The sequence below is a fragment of the Camelus dromedarius genome, chromosome 3 (assembly GCF_036321535.1).
Source record: "Camelus dromedarius isolate mCamDro1 chromosome 3, mCamDro1.pat, whole genome shotgun sequence".
Lineage (NCBI taxonomy): Eukaryota > Metazoa > Chordata > Mammalia > Artiodactyla > Camelidae > Camelus > Camelus dromedarius.
The window spans coordinates 51,151,762-51,179,715 of record NC_087438.1 but is presented as its reverse complement, the minus strand read 5'-3'; the positions used below and the strand labels follow the sequence as shown (position 1 = coordinate 51,179,715).

Genomic DNA, 27,954 nt, shown 5'->3' with positions numbered 1-27,954 from the left:
ATCTTAGCAATGTTCTCCTAGGGCAGTCTACTCAGGCAATAGAAATAAAAGCAAAACTAAATAAATGGGATCTAATTAAACTTATAAGCTTTTTCACAGCAAAGGAAACCATAACCAAAACAAAACAACAACATACAGAATGTGAGAAAATACTTGCAAAAGATGAGACTGACCAGGGCTTTATTTCCAGAATAAACAAACCGCTCATACAATCTAATAACAAAAAAACAAACAACCCAATCCAAAAATGGGCAGAAGACCTAACCAAGCAATTCTCCAATAAATACATACAAATGACTAATAGGCACATGAAAAAATGCTCAATATCGCTAATTATCTGAGAAATGCAAATCAAAACTTCAATGAGGTATCACCTCACAACAGTCAGAATGAATGACCATCACTAAAAAGTTCACCAATGATAAATGCTGGAGAGGGTGTGGAGAAAAGGGAACCCTCCTACACTGCTGGTGGGAATGTAATTTGGTGCAGCCATTTTGGAAAACAGTACGGAGATTCCTCAAAAAACTAAAAATAGACTTACCATATGAACCAGGAATCCCACTCCTAGACATATATCCAGGGGGAACCTTAAAAAGATACATGCACCCCACTTTTCATAGCAGCACTATTTACAATAGCCAAGATATGGAAACAACCTAAACATCCATTGACAGATGACTGGATAAAGAAACTGTGGTATATTTATACAATGGAATATTACTCAGCCATAAAAAATAATAAAATAATGCCATTTGCAGTGACATGGATGGACCTGGAGATTGTCATTCTAACTGAAGTAAGCCAGAAAGAGAAAGAAAAATACCGTATGATATCACTTACATTCAGAATCTTAAAAAAAAAAGACAAATGAACTTGTTTACAAAACAGAAACAGACTCACAGAAATGGAAAACTTATGGTTACTGGTGGGGAAAGGGGGTGGGAAGGGATAAATTGGGAGTTTGAGATTTGCAGACACTAACTACTATATATAAAATAGATAAACAAGTTTATACTGTATAGCACAGGGAACTGTATTCAATATCTTATAGTAACCTGTAATGAAAAAGAATATGAAAAAAAATATGTTCATGTATGACTGAAGCATTATGCTATACACCAGAAATTGACACATTGTAAACTGACTATACTTCAATAAAAAATTTTTTTAAACTTAAAAAAGAAGAAAAAAGAGTGAACCCTAATGTAAACTGTGGACTTTGGGTGATAATGATGTGTCAATCTAGGTTCACCAACTGTAAAAAATGTACCCTCTGGTGGGACAGGGTGATAATGGGGAAGTCTGTGCACACGTAGGGATGGGGTGGGGTATATGGAAACTCTCTGACTTTCTATTCAGTTTTGTTGTAAATCTAAACTGCTCTAAAAAATAAGGTCTATTAAAAAATAAACCACTTCAGTGCTTACTTATATAATGTAAAAGACATGCAAAAAACTTGTATTCTCATCAATAATATATTTACACTTTTATTATTAAAATACATTTCAATTATGTGGAACTTACCAAACTTATCAAACTCCTAGTCTGAGGGGATGAAGTGTTTATCTCTGGCCCAGCTTGGACAGCTCTGGGGGAGGCACCTTCGCAAAGGAACCCGTAGCAAGCACTTTCTAAGGTCAGTGTCATAACACAACACTTTGCTTTTATGGTTCCATCAATTGGGGATTCAGAACAGGCTGAGCCTCAGCCTTCTGAGGAAGCCTGGCTCTCCTGCTACATCCGGCTACTGCCTCTGGCCACCAGGCAGAGTTCTTGATTTCTAGCTTTCCTGAGTCAGCTGGACATTGCTCCATTAGGACTCAGAATTTGCTGTCAGGGAATATGACTCACAGCTAACAGCCTTTCCCAAAACTCCAGCTGCAGCTCTACCAGCGAGCGTCATTGGCACTGCCTTCTGAATGGAAGCAGAAGGGCCCAGAGGGTCCCAGGGCCGCCAGGAGGGGCAGCTCCCAGGAGCACAGAGTGTGAGAACACCCTCCAGTACTCTTTCCCGTCTGACTTCCAGCCGAGGATGCGTAATGACAGCACGACTGGACCAGCAGACAAATTCAAACCCAGCTGGCACTGGCTGACTGCCAGCTCTATTCCTGTCCAAGGGGCAGCAGTGTGGGGGTGACACAAAGCCTGCCTAGAAGTGTCAGTACTCTTCACACAGTCAGTTGGTCACCTTGGGTCTGGAGCTCCGTGTGTTCTTCTGGTAGAGAGGGGAAGAGTCCTTCGTGCTGTCCCTTCTTGGGAAGGTGCATCCCACAGGCCAGAGGGGAAAGGAGAGAGGCTGGGATCACAGGGCCAGGCTGGGGCACTAGCCCTGCTGCATGGCTGGTGCTTGGGGGGAAGAGACATGCTTGTGTCCCAAATCTCAGCGTCTGCCTCTGTCCCAAGGCAGTCTCGTGTGTGTGTGTGGGAGGGGTACTCCAACTCTGGAGCCAGACTGTCTGGGACTGCATATAGCTCTACTTGCCAAGGGACCTTGGGCAATTACCTAATCTCCTTAAGGTTCCATTTCTTCACCTCTAAGTTGGAAGCCACAGCACCTCTTGGGTTGTTGCAAGTATTAAATAGGCTACTCTGCAAAGTCCTTAGCAGAGTGTCTAAAATGCAAATTAACCAATAATTATCAGCTGCCACACCAGTACCCCCAGATTCTGACCACCTCAGACTCTACAAATGAGTCCGTCTGGCAGGTGGCAGCATGTATGTGTGTGTTGGGGGAGGCACTATACAACAAAAGCAAAAACTACAGTGGGTCAGATGACAATCAAATGAATCCCCAAATCTGGAGCTGGTGGCTGAATAACGTCCTCCAAAGAGATCCAGGTCCTAATCCCTGGAAACTGAAATTTACTTACACAGCAAAAGTAATCATCTTTTTGCAGAGGTGATTAAGTTAATGATCTAGAGATGGGGAGGTTATTCTGGATATCAAGGTGGGCCAGAAATGTAATCACAAGTGTTTTTGTAAGAGGGAGATTTGACCACAGAAAAGGAAAAGGCAATGTGAGATTAATGTGGCCACAAGCTAAAGAATGCTGGCAGTCACAGAAGCCAAAAGAGGCAAGAATGAATTCTCCTTTAGACCCTCCAGAAAGTACCAGCTCTGCCAACAACGTGACTTTACTCCGCATGACTAATTTCAGACTTCCGGCTTCCAGGACTCTAAGAGAACAAAGTTCTGTTGTTTTAAGCCACCAAATCTGTAGTAATTTGTTACAGCAGCAATAAGAAACTAATATGTTAGCTTGGAATCCTGCCATGACTGTACATCCAGCCAGCAGAATGGAGACCTGGGGGAAGAATGCTGGCAAGACCTTCTCAGGGCCACAGCCACATCAGTCAGGATTCAGGGCTGGGCTTGAGCATCAGGAAAAGCCAGAATGTGACCAGGAGCTCAGGCAGGGACCAAGTCTCAAGGGCAGAGCTATGATGGAGGACAGCAGGGGACTGGCTGTCTTCTACACCCAAGCATGCCACACACAGGCTGATGGCAGCAGGCACGAATCCAGACCTTGGCAGGAGGACCTGCACCTATACACGCACGGCCCCCCTCAGTCAGGATGGGCTCCTGGCCGGCTTCTCAAAGTGCACTCTGGTACAGGCCTGGGAACTGTTATCCAACAGCAATGAGACAGGACAGAAACTGAGAATAAATGCTTATAAACTTCGAGCAAGTTGGCATCACCTGCACATTTTTGGAAATCTAATTTTTTTGCTGTTGAATCTTCTAATAAAATATTTCTGCTTGTGTTCTGTGTGCCTTTTAAAAAAGTCACTTTTCTAATAATCCATCCTGATTGTATTTTATGAGTGCTTGTTTGCAATAAATTGGAAAACACACACACAACACTGGTCCTTTACCACCGATAGGGCTCCGACAACCACAGAGCAGGTGCCTGCAGGTGGCAGGGAGGAGGCCTCCGGATGCACAGGTGTGATCCAGACAGCTGTTCCAGGGGAGGGCTTGCATATGACGGCCTGAAACACAAAGGCCAGATGCCTAGAGGGCAACAAGAAGTGCAGGCTCCAAGAGCTCTCAGTTCTTCAGTCCCCTGCTTAACACCCATCACCTGCCCTGCCCCAGCCTTGGAAGGGTCCCATCAATCAGGTGATGAAGAGTAAATATAAGGTTCTCAAGGCCATGCATTTTCTCACCTCGGCTTTCCTGCTTAATTAGGCGTTTCCGGTGTATCTGCACTTCCTTGGCGCACATGAACCCAGAGCTGCGGTGCGTGCTGGGTGGCAGGATGAAGTGCACCCAGTGGGAGACATTGCTACCCAGAACCCAGAAAGGGGAAAATGACTACTTGTGCTGTACAAGTCGTGCCCAGGCTGCTCAAGCTCAGTGCAGTAGGCTGTCCTGCATCCCTTTTCTCACTGGTGCCTCCAGATACGCCCATGAGACTAAGATTATCATTCTTGTTTTACCGAAAACCCAAAGCTGGCTCAGAGAGGGTACCGGGTAATAAATCAAAGTAAGTCTTCAACTCCCACCGTCATCATTAACCATCTGGGTAACTTTGGAGTTATTGAACCTTTCTGGGCTTGAGTTTGCATATTTGTAAAATGTGGACAGTAATACCTTCACCACAGGGTTCTTATAATTAAGTAATCAAAGCAATGTCTGGAAAACACTTGACACTTAGCACCTGGCCCGAAGTTCCCAATAAATACTGACTTTAAAAAGCAGGGGTGGGGGGTGGGGAGAGGGGAGCCACAGCTAAGGCGTGAAGAAGCTCTAAAGACAGAGATTAAAAGAACACAGCACTAAGAACATCCAGAAGGAAAAATACAGAATAAAATAAAAGTAACTGGCATAGGAATAGCAATTCTAGTTCATCATGCACTGCATTTTATAAATGCAACAAGAAGAATTATCCTGTTTACAATCAAATCATCAAAGAATTGGAAATTTGGAATGAAGCAAGTTTATTTTTTTTGGTGGTGTCTCCCCAAATCTAAACTCCCTCTTCTCATTTTTATTACAAACACACACACACATAAGGGCTCCACATAATCAACAGTATTTAGTCCAATGTGATATTAAAATATAATTACGGATGGAACGAAAACAATTTAAGAAAGCAATTAAAATGATTTCACAAGCTAGAGTATATTTGTTTTACGTCAGAAGTTTACAGAAATTAAAGCATGAAACTGAGCACTGTCACAGTCAGGAGTAACAGGAGCCACAAATTTCGTATCTTCATAGTACTTATTTCAGGTAGGTACATTTCATTCCCTGTATAAACAGGGAATTTTTTGAAGTACCAACTTAAACAGGTGTTAATTGGAAAGAGAAATTTAAATGATGATTGATTCAGAACTAATATGCCAAACAATCCACTCAAATATTTGAAAAGCTTCTCTCTCTTTAAAATAATATGGAAGAGGCAGGAAAGGGCACAGGGTTTGAAATACGGCAGACGACGTGGACCAGCAACAAATCACCAACACCGCACAGGAGCCCTGGGACCTCACCAGGCTCAGCCTGGATGAGTGAATCTATGAAAACGGGAAATGACAGAGAGCTTCAAGGCAGGTTACATGCTTACGATCAACATTTAAATATGACGTTGGGAGATGAGGAAGGAACTGTGACAACTATAGAAACTGATGAAGAAACATATGAAGAAATACATAAATCAGCAAAAGGGAATATTCTGATGCTCTTGGTCTGGGGAGATGGGGTTGTGCTAGTTGACCTGTCATTGAGAGTTGGATAAAACAAAGAATTTACCCTGTGTGGAAGATAGGAGACTTTGTACGATTGCCTATTTAAATGCAGAAGATACTCAAAAGAGAAACCTGCAAAGATTCTGATACTAAGAAATGACCAAGAATTCTTCTGTTCCTGAAATAAGCTGATTTAGACAGAATTCACAAATTCTTAAGCTAAATGGCATTTTAATTTTTCTCCAACTCCTCTGATAAATGTGATCACCAAGATGCAGAACTTTTCCAGGAGTTGATTTGCTCTGTTGTTTTTTTCAATTTCTGGGGTTTTTTTCCCTTTAAATTAAATTTGATGTTTCCTTTTTTGATTTTTAAAGCAAAAAATAAAATAAAATAACATGGAGTCTTGCCATGACCTCAAGGAGAAGTCTTTGAAGAGAACTGGACTCATGATTTCCATCTCATGGGAACACAAGAGATGAAAAGCTAAAATGGACAGTCCTGAGCAAGACCATCATTAAGGGCTAAAGGATATGTGATGACTTTGCCCAAAGTCAGCAAGGTCGGGTTCCTACTTACCAGAATCTCCCCGGAGCATGGAAGTGCAAGACAACGGCCCAAGTTCTGAACAGAGGGTCACAGGGAACTTTATCTATAGAAGAGGTGGTAAACTTGGGCCTTAATTCAGCCAACTGCATTTATGGATGAGGAAAAAATCAGAAGCCACAAAGCCCCAGTGATGGTCCCAGGCAATGGCAGCTGAGAGCTGTAGGCTGAGACAGAGAGAAACGTAAGAATGTTTGGGGCCTAAGCGACAGCACTGGTGACCCCAACAGCCTCCAAATCATGGCTTTCCAGCCTCAGGCAGTGGTGGAGGTTCACCAGGCTGGCCCTGACTCAATAAGGACTAGAAACAAATGACGTGGAGGCTTGAGACAATCATTTAAGTAATTTGGGAAATTCATACCACAGTTACTATACTCATATTTTGAACTTCATTGTTTCACATAACTAATTCAGCCCAAAGGATAACATACACACGTACTCGCTTCAGTTCAGAGGATGACAGTATACATACTTACACATTTTATATCATTTTTAAGTACCCTTTGGTGTGTTCATAGGATAATAAGTACTTTTAACATTTCCCAGTCTTTTTTGTGGTTAGATTTTTTGTTTTTTGTTAAGATACTGAAATGAAATTTGACATTTTATAAAATATCTTGGAAGCACTGTGCATTTGGGACACAAAGAATTGCAATCCTCATAACAATTCTCACAACATGTCAAACCCGACGTTTACTGTGGGTGGGATTTTACAAGTTCACAAAGTAACTAAGGGGAATTGTGTAGCAATTAAAGCACTTAAAAGCAAATCCGTAGCTTTTTCTTGACAGTCGCTGGTAGTATTTCAGTTGAGTCAACATATTTCTATTTTACTCCCAGGCTTCACATACTGAAGAATGTTGCCCCCCAACTGACCGTAAGACCACCCTCCCAGCCTTTCCTACAATTTGCTGATAACCCAATGATGTTTGCATCCTTGTGGGAGAAACTGACAGATGTTCTCTTAAAAATTAAAGATAAGTTAATTCATGGGCCCAAAGTTACCTTAAGTTTAAAAAGGGCAAATGGCAGAAAAGTTAAAACAGAGTAATGGCCCTGTTTCTGTAAAAATAAAATAAAATAAAATAAAATAAAGATTGTATGTAGAAATTAAACTGGATCTGTCACTGTAGGTAAGGAGTAAGTAAGAGTCACTATTCAGGAGGGACAAATTCCAAATTGCTAACAGTGGTCACCTCTAGGGTGGGGCGGCAGGAGTAGGTTATCAGGGAAAGAGACTTCATATATATGTATGAATGGGACAAATGGACAAACAAGTATGGATATGCATACATATTTTTTTTAACCTGGTGATAATTGGGTGATTTTTACTTTACTTCGTACATTTCTCAGTATTTTCAAAAGATTTTGTTTTAAAAGTAGGCCAGTAGATTAAATTCCTGACCACATAATTTCATTTGGTTGTCAACAAAATCTCTCTCTCCTTCTCTCTCCGAAACACTTGCAAGGACTTTAAACGGTATCACAATCTACATGGCTTGCTGAGGTGAGGTATGCTCTTGGGCACTCAGGTCTATCAACTGCAAAAATCCTAAACTACTGATGTTTTCATAAAATATTTAAGGTGGAGATCTTCTGACTATGACATCTAAATATGTGTTATTTTTCCACCTATTATTTCTCAGTGAGCACTATGCCTTTTCTAATTATTTGATGAGGGTAATAATTAAGATATTTGATGAAATCAGGAGAGCAAATTAATCTTCTGAATATACAAATTAATTGGAAACCTAAATGTCCCAGAAATGTCAAGCTGTGATTTGTTTCTCCATGTGCCCCATACATGTAGCAGGGACCATGGCACAGCACGGCTGCATTACCAGGAAGATGACAACTGAAGCTCATAGCTGTGTCCCCAGTGCTGAGCATGGCACCTGGGACATGTTAAATACTCAATAAATATTTGTGGAATGAATAAATGAATGATCGGCAATATGTGAACATGTCCACAGCAAGGCAGAAGGAAGCAGTGGAAAGAGTGTGAGCTTTAGAAGCAGATGTTTGAATTCTAGCCCTGCTACGTGCACAGTAGTGCATGACCTTGAGCAAAATGATTAACTTCTTTGAACATCAGTTTCTTTACCTGTTAATGGGGATAACAATACCTCCCAACTTCCTCTGGTTTTTGTGAGGGTTGATTGAAATAATATACATGTACCTAAACATTAGCCTTCATTAAATGGCAGTTCCTTCCTTTTGTGGATACTGAAACTATTGTCTAGAAATGGAACCAGCTGGCATGACAATGTGTTCATGAAAATCAGAATTTATTATTTTATAATATTTTGCCCACCTAGAATGCCTTTTGCCCTGTTTCTTCCTATCAAACCCAGACCCAACCTCAAGGTCAAGCTGAACAACAACCTTTGCCTCAGAGCCAAAGTAGACTTCCATCCCTTACTCCCACCCCAGCCAAAAGTGAGTTACTCTCCTCCAGTGAGCGTAGTAGCCCCCCTCTCTTACAGCACGACTTATACTGCTGAGTTTATAATCGTTTCTACCTGTGATATCTCCCCTCTTAGGCTGTCAGCTCCCTGAAGGACAAGGGTAATTTCTGGTTCCTGACAGCATCTTCAAAAAGCATTGTTTGTAGTGTTTTCCAGATAATACATGTTTAGGAAATTTTTAAAAACTAAATTAAGACAAATGATCCTATTTTCCCACAGGAAGAATGATATAATAGGCTATCATGTAACTGTTCAAGAAATTGATTTGAAATAAACTACAGATTGAATTAATTCTACAGATAGAAGCAAAGATTCAATAACTATGAAAATAATTATACATTAATAAAACAAAATACCAAAAAAACAGTTACACGAATGGTAAAATTCAGCTTCAGGTTCTATAAAACGTATGTTAAAATGGGAGCCATACATTTCAGTGATCACAAAGGCTTCAACATAGCACACAGACATGTCTGTGACCTAAAAAGAAAACGCTGCCATGTCATACATTTGTTCTAACTCCTATAACCAGCTGTAACAAAGACAAAGCTTTCTTAAAAGTCGAAGGATATGGATGAGCTAGTTTCCTTAAAATGATGTCTTCTTTCTTCCGCACCTTATCATCACCCTTGCAGCAAGCAGAGCCATTCAGAACCATGCCACGGCCCCTGCCTGGCCTTCTAGCCTTTCCCTTCCCAGCACAGAAAACTCTTAGTCACCACTTCAAGATGGCTCCTGCTGGGATCTTGGGTTACCTTTGCCCCCTTTATATGGCGCCACTCCCTCTCAACCACATGTTCTTCTACTCTCAGATACTTTTTCTCCTCCTCCTGGGCTAATTATAGACACTGGTGCCTATCGAGCACTTACTATGTGCCAGACACTATGCTAAGTCCTTTGCAGATTATGTTCCAGCCCCGGCCTTGCAGATGGCTGATGGGAGCACACAGAGAGTGGTGGCCCAAATCACAAGAGGGTTGGGGTGGTCAAGGAAGTCTTTTCAGAAGGAGGTTTTAAAGAATGAGACAAAGAAGAGAGAGGAGGCATGGCATGTGCCAGGGGCAGAGAGCTGTGAAGAAACAGGACCTGTTCAAGGCTGAGAAAAGATCAGTCAGCTGTGCTATGACACCCCCAGGAGACTAGGTAGCTGAGAATCTTAGAACAACCAGAGTCAACCGAGGTTACCCGGGCATTCTCTCTGGAGAGCACAATTATACAGACTTATCTGAAGCCATTACGCAGTCTAGCCTTAACCCGTGAATTAACAGGTATCATAACATTTTAGAAGTTTTCTATCAACACAGCCCATCATATTCCTATGACTGCTGTTCCAATCCACCCTCCAGCCTCTCCCGTCCAGCCCCCTGCTCCCCTGACCTCCCTCTCAGCAGGAAGCCAAGCAAACGTCCTACACCTGGGGATAGAAGGGGACCGAGGTTCAGACCAGGGTTCTCAACTTTTCTCATGTACACCCACCACTTGGGGATTTTGTTAAAATGCAGGGCGGTTTCAGCCGTTCTGAGGATGGGGCCCAAGAGGCAGCATTTCTAACAGGCTTTCAGGTGCTGCTGTTCCGAGGACCACACTTTGAGTAGCAAGACTCCACCTGAGCAGATTTTGCAAGTCACACTGACTGGAGTTACATCCCACCTCCCCCCAACCCATGTCCCCTGAATAACCAGTGCTGAGCCCCAAGCTGTCTTATCTTAAAATGTGACGTGACTGCTGTGAACATTAGGTGAGAATGTATAGGAAGCATCTGGCACTTGGTCAAACTTCAGGACATGGCAGCTCTTACTGGTGGAAGTGAGCACCTTTGGGGCTATCCAGCTGCCACCTTAGTGTCCTTTCCTTTCACTCCCTTCCACCTCTTCTCGATTCCACTCCTTCCGGCCTACTCCTGGGCCACACCCTCTCTAATATTCCCTTTTTTACTAATATTTCCACTTGCACTGAAAAATGTTTATCTTTCACGTCCTGAAAAATAAACTTCCCTGTGACCTTCAGTCACTATTTTCTTTGCTCCACAGTTCAACTTGAAATTTGAAAGATTCCTCTACCTGCCTCTGCCTCCCCATCTCCATCCCAGCCCACCACACTCTCCGCTGTCTACCACTGATCTCAGAACATGGCAACTCTATGGTCTCTTATGAATTGTCATTACACTATACTTTTCTTATTTTCTTGAATGACCTTCGGTTTTAGTTGAAGTAGAGTGAGTTTATAATGTCATGTCAATTTCTGGTGTACAGCATAATGTTTCAGTCATATATATGCATATATATTCTTTTTCATATTCTTTTTCATTATAGTTACTACAAGATATTGAATATAGTTTCCTGTGCTGTACAATAAAAACTTGCTGTTTATCTATTTTACATCTTTTTATTTTACATGTTTACATTATTTTTAATATCTCCAAATCCCAAACTCCTGATTTATCTCTTCCTGCCCCCTTTTCCCACTGGTAACCATGAGTTTTGTTTTCTATGTCTGAGTCTGCATTTGTGTCTTTTTTTTTTTTTTTAAGATACCACATATAAGTGATATCATATGGTATTTTTCTTTCTCTTTCTGGCTTACTTCACTGAGAATGAAGATCTCCAGGTCAATCCATGTTGCTGCAAATGGCATTTTTATTCTTTTTTATGGATGAGTAGTATTCCATTGTATAAATATACCACCGCTTCTTTATCCAGTCATCTGTCAATGGACATTTAGGTTGTTTCCATGTCTTGACTACTGTAAATAGTGCTGCTGTGAACACTGGGGTACATATATCTTTTCAAGTTAGAGTTCCCTCTGGATATATGCCCAGGAGTGGCATTGGAGTCTATTTTTAGTTTTTTGAGGAATCTCCATACTGATTTCCATAGTGGCTGCACCAATCTACATTCCCACCAGCAGTGTAGGAGGGTTCCCTTTTCTTTACATTCTCTCCAGCATTTATCATTTGTGGACTTTTGAATGATGGCCATTCATTCTGACTGGTGTGAGGTGATACCTCATTGCAGTTTTGATTTGCATTTCTCTGATAATTAGCGATATTGAGCATTTTTTCATATGCCTATTGGCCATTTGTATGTCTTCACTGGAGGCCCATCACTGGAGTGGTCTAGGAAGAGGCAAAGGCAGGGCCTGGTCATTTAAATGCAGTTACCACACATTCCTTTACAGTTTGGAGTCTTTTCCACTGGGAGTTCGCCAATGTTCCCACAATGTCATTACCTCAGGGATTCCATGAACGGTGCTATCTCTCAGGGCTGACTTAATTCCTGAGCAAATGGTGGGGGGTGGGGGTGGGCAGTGAGCCTCCACTCTACATGGGGAAGGGCACAGTCTTCAGGAGATTTTTGACTTCCTGTGTGACTCCGAGCCTGCCTAACTCCCACCTGGCTGGTGAGGTATCCCAAGGCAACCGGAGTGGCTCGCAGAGAAAGCCTGGAGCTGCCAGCCTTGCCGCACACCTCAGAGAGAAGTCATGTCCCTGGTTGGCTCTTCCTTCTGCCTAAGGAGCTCTCCACATGGTCTGATGAAGGGAGCTCTCCTGGTCTCACGTTTGGATGTTTGTGGGGGTTGGGGCGGAAGGTTTAACAGCAAGAGTCATCAACAGTCACTATGCTCTATGCACAGGTATCCCCAAAGGACCGCATCAAGCAAGGTGGCTAATTGAGGCTGAGGTTCAGGAGTGCTAGGAGCCCTCGACCAAATACCTCATCATGTCACCCGATTTCTTAGCAGGTGCTAGCACTGGGGCTAGGCGCACAAAGGAGAGGTGGGAGTGAAGGGTTAGGAGGAGCATGGGAGGAAATGAGATGCTGATAATACAAAGGCAAATGGAGCCACTCAGTGATCAGTGGCGGTCACTCTTCTTTAGCCAAAGCGCCTCTCCCCTTCCTAAGGCCCAGCCGTCCTTCTTCCACCAGGTTTTTTTTTTTTTTTTTCGTTCTTAATATGGAAAATAAGGATAATCACTAAACTAATTTGGCGAGTAAATACACCCTGTTTGGTAAGGAGATCTCTTCAAGCAATCTGCTCACTGTTTATGTGTTTCAGGAAATCTCTTATTCTGATCTCAAATGAAACAAGCTCCCAATCCACCTGTGGACAATTCATTTGTTCACTAAAGACATTGCCCTCACCGGAACTCTTGTCTGACAGCTCTCATAAACAATCTCTTTGTAATCATTTCACATCATGTAAGAAGCCTTATGAAAGTTGGGTGAATTACAGCTCATTGTCTGGAGACTGGGTCACCATGAAGACTGATGAGGCATGTGAGAAACCCTGGTTAAGATCTTGATTAGGAGAAAGAACATGGATCAATGTAAGAGTAGGTGAGGGATGAGACACAGCGCAGTGGCTGTGAGGTCAGGTGGGCGCAGTGAGGGCCTCTGGGAGAGAGTCCTGTCTCACCACCCACAATATGCCAGGTGGGGGCTCACAGCAGGTCCCTTCAGCCCAGGGAGGGACAGCAGAGAGGGAGCCACAATTTCAAAAAAGAGGCAACGCTCTTACTTGAACCCACTGTGCAACATTTTCTTGCTATTTTTAATAGTGATGCTAAACCTCCAGGAAGTGGGAAGAGGTGAATGAATCACTCAATTGATCAACAAGCAAATCTGATGGCAAGAAAACGTATCAGGTGGGCTTAAGGGATATAGGATAAATCAAATTCAATAGTTACTTTCAAAAGCTCATGATGAGCATATACGTTTTAATGTTTTCTTTACCAAGGTTTTGCAATAATTATTACTGAACGCCTACCAAACTAAATTATTACTGAACGCCTACCAAACTAAGAAAACAAGGACGAAGACTATAAATGGCCCTACAGAAATTTGTAGGTGGTCTCTCTTTTTCGGTCCATTCAAAGGTTTCTACATTGGCAACTGTACATCCCTACATTTACATTTATTCCAGTGAACACATTAAGGAGAGAAGCTTGAGGAAAGGCCGAGTTCTCCATTTGATTAAAGACTGGTTCAACGTGTAGAATAAAAACCTTACAGATGACTTTGACCAGGTTTTCAGAAGCTCAGTTCAACACTACACATTTATAATTTGCCAAGCAGAATTCTCCAGAGAGAACAAATTCAAGAAATAATAAGCAAGAATAAAGAAAGAAAGAAAAAGCCCCATGCTTCATCCGGAGGGCTGAAAGCAGGGTCCCACAGACTTGAAGGATTATGAGTTAGGAAGAGAGAAGGAGTCGATTCTCATTAGTTCCAGTGGTCCTGTTCTATAAAGTCACTGCAGACACCGAATTAATAAGTACTGAACCACTGCTTCTAGGGGAAAGGCAGTGTTAGGTTCCTACGAGCCTCTGGTCATATTTTTGTCAACCGATTGACACAGAACCTTGTTTTACGTGTGTTTCTGCTGAAAGATGTCTTGTTTAAAACGTTGTCCATTCATGACATCAAGCTCATGGTGAAGAGTACTGTGCTCGTGCCTGAGTGGAGCCCATCAAATGCACATCTTTCCTTCGGGAGGCACACCACAGCTTTCCTGCTCTTAGGGACACCAGACAGCACTTGAGCATGATGGCTGGGGGCCCACTCAACAGTGAAATCACCAATGAAGAGGACTAAAATGTGAAAACATGACACTGAGCAGACTGGGAGAAAAGGACACTTGTTTACAGTCTGGGAGTGGAAATAAGAAGGCAGAGCAGCCCCTCGTTCGACCTCAGCTGAGGACATGCATGTCAGATGACCCACATTTCTCACTGCTCTGCCCATGTCCACAAAGGCCCACAAAAGCACTGCAAGTATTGGTTTTGGGGGTTACAAAAACCTTGGTGGGAGAGTAGGCAAATACAGAGTGCATAGGTAGTGAGGATTGACTGTGCCCCTCGCCCACCTTAGGAACAGCGCCACGTCGCAGGCTACTCAAAGGCACGAGCCCGCTCTGTGGCACCCCCCCCCCCATGCTGAAGGGGATGTCCTCTTATTCCCTGAGCAGCCTGGTCAGGGAAGAGTTGGAGCTGAGCTCTCTGAAAGGCCTTAGGAGCAGAGAAGTTCTCACTCCAGTTTCCGAGAAGGTACTCTTACCTGCTCCCTAGAAAAGAAGGGGAAATGGACTATTCTCTGTCTACACATCTTAATCAAGGACAATTTGAATGATCTCAGAAGGGCCTGCAGTTGAAACTTCAGCCCATTTTCCCTGCAGGATATTTAATCTTGAGAGAAGTGCCTCTTTATCAAGCATTTTGCCTTTTCTAATTAAATTCTGGAAGAACACCCAAAGAGCTACTCTCCTTACACTTCCCGAGCATGAACAAACAAGGGATGACCCAGATGGAAGAGGTCTCTGCGAGAGAAGGCACCACTTAGAAGGGCCACTTAATGAAATCAAATCATGAGCTTTTCAAGAGGCCTACAGTTTTGGAGAGAAAAGACAGTGACATTTTGCAAGTGGGAGTTTTTAGAAATTCAGAGGTGACTGACAATGTTTTAAAAAAAAATAAGATTAGGATTAGAATTAAAAATACAATAAAAGAAAACATTTGACAGAGTACAGAAATTGTTACAGTAAAGACAATAAATTAGTTACTGTGGTTGAACAACAACAACAAAATTCTCAGTTCTGAGCTTTTTGGCAACAAATAAGAAAGGAAAACATTTTGACACATAAGTTTTCATCAACAGATAAGTGTCAACATATCAGACTATCTCATCTAGAAAGGATACGTTTTGTGGGTGTCAGAATCCAGCAGGTACTTCCTGTGCCAGTATCAGAATTATTTGTGATGTCTTGGTTTCTGGGTCAGCTCGTGTTCTATATGGCATCACCCTGGCCAGACAACACGAGTGTCATGAGCTGTTGCTCACCAGATGAGTCAACTATCACAGTGGCTCCTACCTAAGGTGCAGAGCGAGGCTGCCTTGTGAGAGATCTTACAAAAACACTACCCACTGGTCACTAACAATATAAAAAAAAAAGAATCTGTTGACAACAACAATCTGTAAAACTGGAAGATCTACTGACTTGCACAAGCAACCAGGAGAGGTCCAGGAGGAAGATGCATTTCAATGTCAAAAGAACGTCCCTGGTAAGAAACAACAGTAAGCTAAAGGTATGATTAGATTCCCTGTTACATTTTTGCCCTGGGAGCCAATTTTGGACAAAACGGTTTATGGTTCACCTGAGTGAGTTGTTTCACCTACTGAACAAAGCTGCTCTATTATCTGTTCTGTCTTACGATTACGCATAACCTAATTGCACCTTGTGATAATGATTTTAAGGACCTTGATTCCTTTCAGAACAAATATAGGTTTAATGACTAAAAACAGTAATAATTACCCACAGGACATTATGATGAACCTGGTCACGTTCTCCTAGTTGAATATATCTAACTTCCAGGCACTAAACTCTACTCCCCTAAATGTCCCCCACCTGCCCCTCCTGCTAAGCTAAGCAGACCCCCATTTCCCAGGGTGCTACAGTAATCAAGCTTCCTAATCAGGGTATTTAAACCTGGTTCATACCTGATGTGGTTAATAAGTGCTCATTTTTACTCTCAAAATTGTCCCCACTATAATTAAAAAAAAAAAACACAGTAACAAGTGTTGACAAAAATGTGGAGCTATTGGAACCTCATAGACTGCTGATGGGAATGAAAATTTGTGCAGGTGCTCTGCAAAACAGTCTGGCATGTCCTCAAAAAGTTAAATGTATAGTTACCATATGACCCAGCTATTTCACTCCTAGGTGTGTGTATATATATATATATATATATATATATATATATATATATATATATATTCAAGAAATTATGTCCATATAAGCTCATACATGAATGTTCACATCGCAGTATTCATAACAGCCAAAATGTGTAAACCTCCCAAATGTCCATAAACTGATGAATGGATAAATAAAATGTGTTACAGCCATACAATGAACTATTTTTCAGCAATAAAGAGGAATGAAGCTCTGATACATGTTACAATGTGACTGAGTCTTGAAATCATTATGCTAAACAAAAGAAGCCGGACACCAAAGGCCATACAGTGTATGAGTCCATTTATGTGAAATGTCCCAAATAGGCAAGTTTATGGAGACAGAAAATAGATTTGTGCTTTTCCGGGGCCAGGGGTGGGGTGGAAGCGAGAGGAAGCAAGGCAGGGACTGCTAATGCATATCAGGTTCCTTTTTTGGAGTGATAGAAATGTTCTTAAATTGATGATGCTGATGACTGCACAACTTTGGGAATATACTAAAAAACACGGAGTCATGTACTTTAAATGAGTGAATCATACAGTACGTAATTTATATTTCAATAAAGCTTTTATAAAAAGTAATAAGAGATCAAATAATAATATAATAATAACAACAATAATAAACCACCCAGTAAGGAAGTTAGTTCTCTGGTTACTCTATATAGCACCAAACACAGGGTACTCAAGACACCAATGGGGGCCGGGGGCTGGGACACCTTTAGCAATGACCAATAGTAGCGGAACCTCCTCAACTTTTAATAAGCCATGTGAATAAGCTAATTATCATATTCTCAAATCATCCTATTTTGATGGGCGGGGGAGGGACACAGGATGGTGGGTTTCTGTAATTTATTATTTCAGTATAGAAGAGTCAAATTTGTTCTCTGTGAAAAACTACTCACCAGCATCTACAGCAGCATTTCAGAAATGAAGTATAGAACATAAAGGTCTGAGCACTGAGAGGTAAAAACTTTTACTCACTTAAACGTGATCCAAGAAAAAGGTTTTTATTGACTTAAGTATGTTCCAAGAAAGCACACTGAGAATTAGAATACATTATTTAACCCACTGCAAGATCAGCATTTGAATACAATTTCACCCTGATCTTAACTCACTAAAGACAAACATTTCCTATTCTCTGACCAAAAAGTATTCTGCCCTCAGCTCTCACTGAGTCTTTGCCCCCATTCTACTCACTACTAATCACTCAAAAATTCTCCTTGATACACTAACTATTTTGCTTTGTTTTCTCCATCTTGCTTCTATTTTGGTGAAAGCTTACAGCACTGTCTACGAAGCACATGTCTTAGAGTCCACTCGTCCGATTTCTATGAAGTGACAACCATGCCCATTCCAATCAGTCTCCAGGAGAGCCTTTAAAAATTACCATTGTATCAGAAGAAAAAAGGAGTGAAGTCTTCTGTTGAGGATATTACATCACATGCCAAGTGAAATGAAAAACTCAAGAGGACTAATTCTTGTGAAATCAGTTGAAAAGTGCCTAAGTGGATAGAGCAGGCCCCTACTCCTCGACAGAGAGGAGTCTCAAGTCTTGTGGTTTGCAAAACAGATTCTGGGCAAGAAATCAAGTGGCTCCTTCAAGTCCATCTGGCCTCCTCTGTCACGATGGGGTCCTTTCACCAGTATGTGACAACAAGGGCAGTAAAGACAGAAGTAGAAAACCAGAGGGCACAACTAATTCTGCATATAGAATAAGAAAGGTAATACAAGGTACTGAATTAAATATAATCAGAGAAACGTATTTTGTACACAAACACTGCAGACAGACACACAAGGTAGGCATCTGATAGCAAGGTATAACTATAAAGTAAGGAAATCAATTCTGGTGTAAGAGGGACGCAATCAACCCTGCTATTTCCTACTTCACATAATCACGTGTTTTAAAAATGAACACCCGCATCATGCCTCCAGCAGAGATTAGTTCTTTGAAATTTCAGCAGGGGTTGAAAAGGAGAGGGACACCTATTTTTCTCTCTTGGTTCTGTTTTTACAAAGTGATACTGATTATGCTTAACAGCCACACAGGAAGACTGTGGACGAGCTAATCAATGACCACATTAATACTAAAGAACATGTATGAAGGCTCCTGTCTCCCCTTCTCTCTGGTGTCCTTTGTTTCTTCTGTCCTCCTGCTTCTCTCCATTCTCCGTCAGTTTTGCTCTTTTCTTCTCACCAGATGCTTTCACTAGCCCCACCCCCATTTCCACATGCAGGATTTTCCATCTTAACTGGTCACAATATAGACATAAAGTATACTGTTACTATTTATACAGTATAAAGCAAAAAAAGACATGCATTTCCTGCTACTATTTTCAAGGCATAGGATTTTCACTTTTAAAAATGTTTTTCATGTACAAAAAATGTAGCCTAACTTATTTTATACACAGCAAAGATGGCGAGAGGAAAAATGGAAAACAGGAGGCTGTCAGCAACTTGCCATCAAACGTTACACAGGAGTAAAAACTATTCCACTGTGACCGTGAGACACTTCTCCGAATCCAGCATGGAAAATCCTCTTTGCTGCTGAGGCAAATTTGGGGTAAACTTCTAAAAGTTAGGTATAGGACCCAGCCAAACACCTGGATTTAGAGGACAAGAGGGCAGTCTCTCTCTCTCTCTCTCTCTCTCTCTCTCACACACACACATACCCTCGAAGGGACCTCACTGGAATCTCTCTCTCAGCCATCACCCTGCATGGCACAGGTGTAGTGTGTGGAGCAAACCCACTGGTCGACAGTCTGGGCAGCTCCCATGAGACAGAAAGGGTTTCAGGCAATGAACAGACAGACACCCTCTAAGGTGCGGAGAGGGAGGGCTGCAAGTCTAGTTGCTAACCATCAGTTACCCTATTTTGTTTAAATGCTAGTGATTAAGTCGAAACAAAATGGCATAAATGACAGCAAAACATAGAAAAACAAATGTGGTTCCCAGAGTCTGGCCAAGCTGTTATCAATCAATGCTTCATTTCATCTTGGTTTCCAATATGTACTAAAGAGAAATATTTAGCAATCTTTTCACTTCCACTTCTCGAAAGGCCTTGGGCTAACATGTAGAGCTGATCAGATCTATCCTTTCCCCACTCCATGGAGACAACATTCTCACCATCACATCTACATGCGCCGTACAGCGAGTTCCTGTCGTAAGGACTGCAGGCTGGTTTTAACCTTCCTGGGAGAATTCTAACAGAATGACTTCTGACTTTGTTAAGCTATTAGACTTTTCCTAAATTTTTGAAAGATGTCAGGCCACTTTTTATTTCTGGGCATTTAAAAGCAAAAGAATACAGCTATTTTTCAAACAGATTTAATCAGTGGTCTCTTCACCATCCTATAGAATTGAACAATGGTCTTGATCAGTTGTTCCTAATTTGTTTATCTACATTATCAGAACAGTCATGATTTTATTTTTTTTCCCCACTTTTCTGATGAAGAAACAAGATACTTTGGGAAAATGGACAAACGATTAAGAAGTGAGCCTCAGTGGAAATCATTAATAAAATGCCCAAGAATATATTTTTACTATGAAATTAATTAATATTCAAATCCTAGGAAACTGATGTCTATGGAGGTACTTAATATTTCCTAATTTACCAAATCATTAAATTGTATATCAGATTTTTCCAGAAGCATTCACATAAATGGTGGCTAATTTTTAAACATCACTTTTTAAAATGCTCCTTAGAGAAAGAGACCTCTTATTTTCCAAACCAGATGGTAAACAGATGAGCTAATTTCCAAGAAAAACTTTAAATTCAGCAAGATTTTAAACTTTTACAGCCACATTAGAGCTTTTCAAATGATTCTTGAACAAATTAGCTGGTTCTTTACATTTCAATAGTACCGTTAAGTGTAAATGAGAGCTTTATCTGTATACTGAAACTTTTTCCACATGTAACAGGATATTAAATGGCCAAAAGCTGAAATAAGAGTCACCACACTATAAACTCTCAACTACATAAGACTTGGCAGAGGGTAAGACAAAGAACCACCAAACTGCTCCATGAGAGGAGGTATTTAGTAACCAAGAAGTTAAAAAACCCTGAAAGGGCCAATGTCCCATCTTTTACTTCTTATCGTCTTTGCCAAGATCCTGAGAAAACTGCAGGAGGAGGTGGAGTAAGGAGAACCGAGATGAAGGAACACACAGCCTCTCTTGGCTGCAGGTTGTCAAGACAAGGGCAGCCTTGAACTGGAGGAAGAGCAGAAGCACTGAATTGGATGATGAGGGATGGGAGTTTTGATTTAGATCAGATTGGACTTTTTAATAACTGAAAGTGAGACTCAAAAGCTGTGACAGATCCCTGAGATATAATCCAGAGATGCAGCAGAAAGATCTAACAGAACAGGTTTGAAAGAGATGATGGGAGAGAAACAAATCTGTTTCCTGATGGCATCCTATCAGGTCCAGCCTGTTTTTAAAGTGTGGGGCTCTCTGTCATCTACTGTTTTCAGTTTTAGGCCATGGAGAAATCTAAGAACACCTAATGATTAAATATTAAATCAAAGGTACAGCATGAAGCAAACATGTTTGCTCTCGAATCCCATTGTGTGCTTTGTAAACCCCTTACCATTGTCCACAAGGTCTTATGTAATCTAGACCCTGCCTGTCTCTGTGGCCTACCATGGACCATGCCTCAACTCACTCTGCTTCAAACACACTGGACTGCTTTGCGTTCTTCCAACACTCAAACTCTTCCTGACCTCAGGACCTTTGCATGTACCTTTTCTTCTGCCTGGAACATTCTTTCCCAAACTATTGAGAAAAAGGTGTTGAAATCTCTGGATATAAATGTAGATTCATCTATTTCTCTTTTCAATTCTACCAGTTTTTATTTCAATGTATTTTGAAGTCTTATTACTACATGCATAATTGTTTAGTTTTGTCATTGATTCACTGGCACCTTTTTGATTATGAAGTGATAATATTTATCACTGGTAATATTCTTAGCTCTGAAATTCATTTTGTTTGATATTAATGTAGCTGCTTCAGTTTTATTTTGATTAGTGTTAGCATGGTGTCTTTTTCTATCCTGTTACTTATAACCTATTTGTGTCTTTATATTTAAGGTGGGTTTCTTATTGACAGCATACAGTTGAGTCTCACCTTTTCTTTCATCCAATCTCATCATCTCTGCCTTTTGACTGAGGTGTTTAGACCACTGACATTTAATGTCATTATTGATATGGTTAGCTTTAAACTATCAACTTGCTCTTTGTTTTCTACTTGTCTCCTCTGTTCTTGGTTGATTTTTTTTTCTGCCTCCTTTTGGATTTAGTAAGTATTTTAAAAAATATACAATGCATTTTATCTTCTATGTTATTTTATTAGGTATATCTTTTTTTTGGTGGTTGACTTATCACATTCTTTGTTCATTATTGTTCAATTCATTTCTATTACCCTGGCACCTGGAAAAATGCCTCAAACCTAGATGAGGTTCAATAAAGTGCTGCTGAATAAATTGATAACAGAGCTAAGAAAAATACCAATTTTGGGCTCAAAACATGGAATATTTATTCTAGTTAACAGAATTTCTAATCAAATAAGTACTATTCCGAAAGCTATATACTTCAACTTTTTTATTGTTTTGAGAGTTTTTTCTTCAAATGCAATAGTTGGCTCTTCATGCCTTCCAAGTTTAGTGTATTAGAAATAACTTTGTGGTAGGTACCTCATTCTTATTATTCTGAACATCTGTGATGTTGATGTCTCAACACAGAAATGGCAGAGAAGGTATAGAACGGAATAAACCTGTACAGAGCTCAGGATGCACCCTAGATGTTATTTATTTAGTTTTTCTCTTTTTTTGAAGAAAATCTTAGTGTGGCATGCTTTCTCTGTAATCTGCCTTTGTCCTTAACATAGACAGGAAAAAATTCTTCCAGCTGTTGAAGACTAACGGGGCATACTTACTATACGGTGAAATAGCGTTAAGATGGAAAAACCACTTCTATGTCAGGCTGATAGAAACCAGTATAGAATTTAAAAAATGAAATTGAATCAAATGAGATTACAATAAGAATAGTAATGTACTAGTAAATGTTGAAGGCATAATGAAATTGCCCACACACTTAGATGTAGTCAGGACATGATAAGTAGACCACACAATGCATTAGAACAGGTCCCACAAGGGTTACACTTCTTTGTGGTACAAAAAAATATGACCCCATCCCTGCCTTCATGTATTATTTCCAGTTTACGATTCTCTAGGGCAAAACTATTCTGAAGACGTGAAAACAGATTACTGTAACTAATAATTAAATGATGATAAATGGCAAGTAACTGTAAATAACCCTTCCTGCAGAGATAAAGGACACTCACACAATTAAATTATACCTTGTCTGAACCAAAGCTTTTAAACAGTGATTAATAACAAATACAGTATGGAGATTCCTCAAAAGACTAGGAATAGACTTACCATATGACCCAGGAATCCTGCTCCTGGGCATATCTCCAGAAGGAACCCTACTTCAAAATGACACCTGCACCCCAAGTTTCATAGCAGCATTATTTACAATAGCCAAGACATGGAAACAGCCTAAATGTCCATCAACAGATGACAGGATAAAGATGTGGTATATTTATACAATGGAATACTACTCAGCCATAAAAACCGACAACATAACGCCATTTGCAGCAACATGGATGCTCCTGGAGAATGTCATTCTAAGTGAAGTAAGCCAGAAAGAGAAAGAAAAATACCATATGAGATCGCTCATATGTGGAATCTAAAAAACAAACAAACAAAGCATAAATACAAAACATAAATAGACTCACAGACATAGAATACAAACTTGTGGTTGCCAAGGGAGCAGGGGGTGGGAAGAGATAGATTGGGATTTCAAAATTGTAGAATAGATAAACAAGATTATACTGTATAGCACAGGGAAATATATACAAGATTTTATGGTAGCTCACAGAGAAAAAAATGTGACAATGAATATACATATGTTCATGTATAACTGAAAAATTGTGCTCTACATTGGAATTTGACACAACATTGTAAAATGATTATAAATCAATAAAAAATGTTTAAAAAAATAACAAATACAGATCACCTTCTAAATCTGCAAATCCCTGCTACAAAGAGAACCCTCTATAAACTTCAAAAGTTCAAGGAATCAGTTCAACTAGTATTTTCTCTGTAAACCACCCATTGGTTAATGATGAACACCCATTAGCCAGCAGGTATTCTCATGGAACTTCTAGAAGAGGGGATAAAGTGGGCTCAGACAGGGTCCATAAGCGTTGGTCTCTTTGGGGCTTATTTCTCCTTCATGATGGGACCCTGCTGGTGTGATGGTATGCAGTGCTTGTATCGTAACATTTAGGTCACAATCAACATTGAGTCTGTGTATGCGTGTGTGTGAGGGGGTACAGATGTGCTTATGTGTATGCATACATAGATGTATGGAGGAAAATAAACATGAGTGTAGTCCTTCATTTACTGATGGGAACACAGAACCTCTCCAGATACCACTAAACTCCTAACTAAACACATGCCAGGTCCCAAGCTGATCTGTACTACAACCACCTCTACCACCTATTCCTTCCCAGCACAGTGAGACAGGCAAAAGGAAAAAGTAAATACTCAAATTAGGAATCAACAAGGAGGTCCCCGACTTCCCATCTCTGATTTCACTAAATGACTCTAAAATCTGGAAAGCAAGAATCAACCTTCTGCTGAGGCAGCTGAGGTGTAGCGTTCTTCAGAGGCTGGAACAGGTCCTGGCTTTGTGCCCTGTGATACAGGGCATCCCTTCCAGGGACCAGGAAGGCAGATGACGTGCATCCACACATGCACGTGCACATGTGCTCCGGGAAGGGGTGCTGCATCCCCCAGTTTACTGTGAAAAGCCCACAATCCTGCTGGACCTGGAGAATGGAAGGCTGGCTCCCCCACTCATGGGTGTCAAGGCTGGAGAATAAAGGCCTTCCTCAGTCATCACTGAAACATGTACAGTTCCTTCTCCTTTTTTGACCAAGGGCGGTCCTCAGCAAGGACGGCCGGGTCTTCCATCCTCTCCAAGTCTGACACTGCCTGAGAGCCTTCACAGCCTCAGTGAAATGGTGCTGAGGGCATCCGCCCTAGGAACAGGCAGAGAAAACCTACCATCCCTGAAAGGCGACTCAGCCCCTAAAGGGAAGTGAACAAACTGACATCAGGTGGGTGTCACTAACAGGAGAGATGAAAGAAAACATTAAAGAACAAAAGAATGCAAATTCGACAAATGATGTAATTAACATCATGTAATTTTTGTATTAAACAAAAATATTTCCTGAAGCTAAAATTAAAAAAAAATTTTTTTCACTTTAAATTAACTTTTATTCATTTTATTTTGTTTTGCTTTTGTTTTTTCCTTCTACTTTTACTGATATATAATTAAGTTTTCTTAAACTTTTAAAGTTGAATAACCTAACTAAGAATATTCTCTCCCAGGAACAAAATAAGTAGGCTGGAACAGGAGTTGGCAAACTTTCTGTAAAGGTCAAGTTAGTAAATACTTTGGACTTTGTGGGCCATATGGTCTCTGTTGAAGTTGCCCAACTTTGCCATTGTAGCATGAAGGCAGCCATAGATAATACATACATAAATGAGTTTGGCTGTGTTCCCATGAAAATTTATTTATAGAAACAGGTAGCAGGATGGTTTTGGCAAGCAATCTGTAGATCCCTGGTCTAGAAGGTCAAATAAAACATCTATCACAACACAGGAAAAAAAGGGAAAAAAAATAGATCAGATACAAAAACTAACAGTCTTGCCTGCACTAACATTACTCTTTAAACAAACAGAAAACCAATCCATACATGATAGCAACAACAGTTATAAAACTCAGAAAGGAAATTGATAAATATTAAGAAAATTATACACTTAAAAAATTAATATTTAAAGTTGAATTAATATAAAAAATTCCAATCCAAATCCCAACAGCGTTTATAGGGGAAACAAGAGAAATTACTTCAAAGTTCTTACGGAACATTACTTCAGATTTGCCAAGAGAATTTTGCAAAATAAAGAATAGTGCAGGGAGATTTTCTCCACCAGATATAACCATATTATAAAGCCATGGAGGGATAGGTATGGCTCAGTGGTAGAGTGCGTGCTTAGCATGCACAAGGTCCGGGGTTCAATCCCCAGTACCTCCATTAAAAAAAAAAAAAAAAAAAGGCATGCAGTAGTGGCATGTCCGTGAAGCCTGCCCTGCCTATAGCATAACCAGAGACAGAGTGCACTGAAAACTTCAATTAACTCACACGGAGGGAAACGAACATCTGAAAACAGCAGAAATCTTGCCAGAGAAGACAGTCAGGTGGCCACTCCTGGTTCTGGTAGCAGAACAGATGAAAATCACCTCCAGAGTGGAAATACTGAAAAAAGTCTGATGCTTGGACACCAGGGAAATGAAAGGAAGGGCTGGAAAGTTAGTGGGACCAAAGACGGAGGTTTTGGGAGACATCACTTCTGGAGGGAGGGAGATGACTTGGAGGATCACATCCCTTGGATGCTTGATGGTGAGGGGAAAAAAAGGAAGAAGCAAGCAATAGAAATTAAGGGTCCTTTGAAAAGAAAAGAGATTCACAAAATCAAAAGACATATCCCGCACTGTCCTCTCCCCAAAAGGCACCATTTATTAAACCGACAGTTCCCTGTAGTGAGAGAAGATGCACACAAGCTAAGAAACCTAGTGGGCTCTCATCTCTGCCCGCACAGAATCATCAGCTATTGCTGGTCCAGCCATGAAAACATAAGACACTTCAAGATGAACAGAAAACTGCAGGCACACATGAAATCAGCCAATGTTGAAGAATTTATTGTGATGAAAAGAAATTAATTCCAATTATGACTCTTTTCATTTCAAGTTATAACTAATGTTCCATTATTCACCTGTATTTTAGAAGTAGAAATTAGATACAAAAGAAAAACAAAACAAAACCCAAAAGCTCAAAAAGAAAAAAAAAAAAAAAAAGGAAGATCAGCTCCTTTCTGAGAAAGGCAGAAGGAAACGAAGTGCGTCATTACACACCTGGCTCTGGGGGTTGCTGTAACAATACAGTGACTAGAGAAAAGAGGCGGTGAAAAAGCCCATTAGAGACGGGAATCTTAAAAGAGAGCGCCAACCTATCATTCTTCTGAGCAATTATTTCAATTTTTTAAATGACTGAATTTTCTAAATTGGAAAGCATTTATTCAAATAGTTCTGAGATCTTTTCTGTCTACTTTTGAGGCAGTTGTTCACTGTGATTCTTTTCTGGGCATAATTCATATTTACTTTTTAACTTAAGACTTTCACAATGTCCAAGGTATCTTTCTATTTCTCAAGACTTAACACTTACAGTTCTTTCAAGGAGTTCCATCATATATAATCTGGTTGCTAAGCAACAGGGTTCTTTTGATGAACTGTCATCACAATAGAGGAGGACTGGATCTGAAAGGTACAGTGTAAAATCTTTCAAGTAAAGATACAGTCGTATAGATTATTCTACTTACTGATTCCACAAAACTTCCCACTGCCTTATTTCTTTCTGGTAACCTTTTAGGCTTCATTAATGAAAAGAATAGGAAAGCACACTTCATACTGATGGTAATTAAAACCTGTAAAACATGGAATACTCAAGCTTCATTAGAGTCCATCTACAATCATATTAAATCCAACCACTGAGCAGTTAGGCATATGTCAATTTAAGTAAGAGAAAAATATTTTCTTTTCCTATTATGCATTGTGTGACCAAGGATATCACTTAAGATTGCCCTTCCTGTAACGTTCAATATCAGTTTCACACCAGGACTGTGCAATTAAAATGTTAGCTGTCTCAAGCTTTTCCTCTAAAACCCTTGCTCCAGTCTTCCAGGCTATCTTCAGAGGATGATGTCAAATGCAAATGTTGAAACATAACAATGTTCACTGTAAGTTGTCTTCATGCCACTGAAATTTAAAATGAATAAAATAAATATATACATGGGGCAATCTTCAGTTTCCTTTTCTCTCATTATTGGAAGATTTCTCTAAGAAGCAGAATGAAACTTAATATTTTGAGTGGCTTCTGCCAATCATTCTGAAGGCTGGTGCTTTGGAGATGGGAACTTGGATCTGAAGATGTGAAGGAAGAAAACTGTTAAGAAATATATATCAGTAACAACAAGTGGCACCTATCACAGTCAACTATTTTTCTCTCCAGCCTCACTTGTATTAATAATTAATTAGGCATCTCCAGGTACCAAGTGGTACCTGACTACTGCATTGCATTATCCTTTAAAATGCGTATCATTTATGGTAGGATTGCAACACACTTGGAACACTGTTTTCTTCATGATTACTTTGAGCCAAGACATTCATACATGAAAATACAAGCTGCCCACAGAAGCATGCTTGATGATGCCCTAAACTAGATGTTCACCTGATGATGCCCTAACCCAGATGTGCACCTGATGATGCCCTAACCCA

General features: G+C 40.5%; 1 protein-coding gene and 1 pseudogene across 7 annotated transcripts in view; one reads left to right on the top strand and one right to left on the bottom strand.

The window, feature by feature from the left end:
* Positions 1-27,954, bottom strand: part of PDE8B (phosphodiesterase 8B) — a 283,468-nt gene that overhangs the window by 122,245 nt on the left and 133,269 nt on the right. The window lies entirely within an intron of this gene.
* LOC105084853 (U6 snRNA-associated Sm-like protein LSm3) lies at positions 5,170-5,802 on the top strand (annotated as a pseudogene).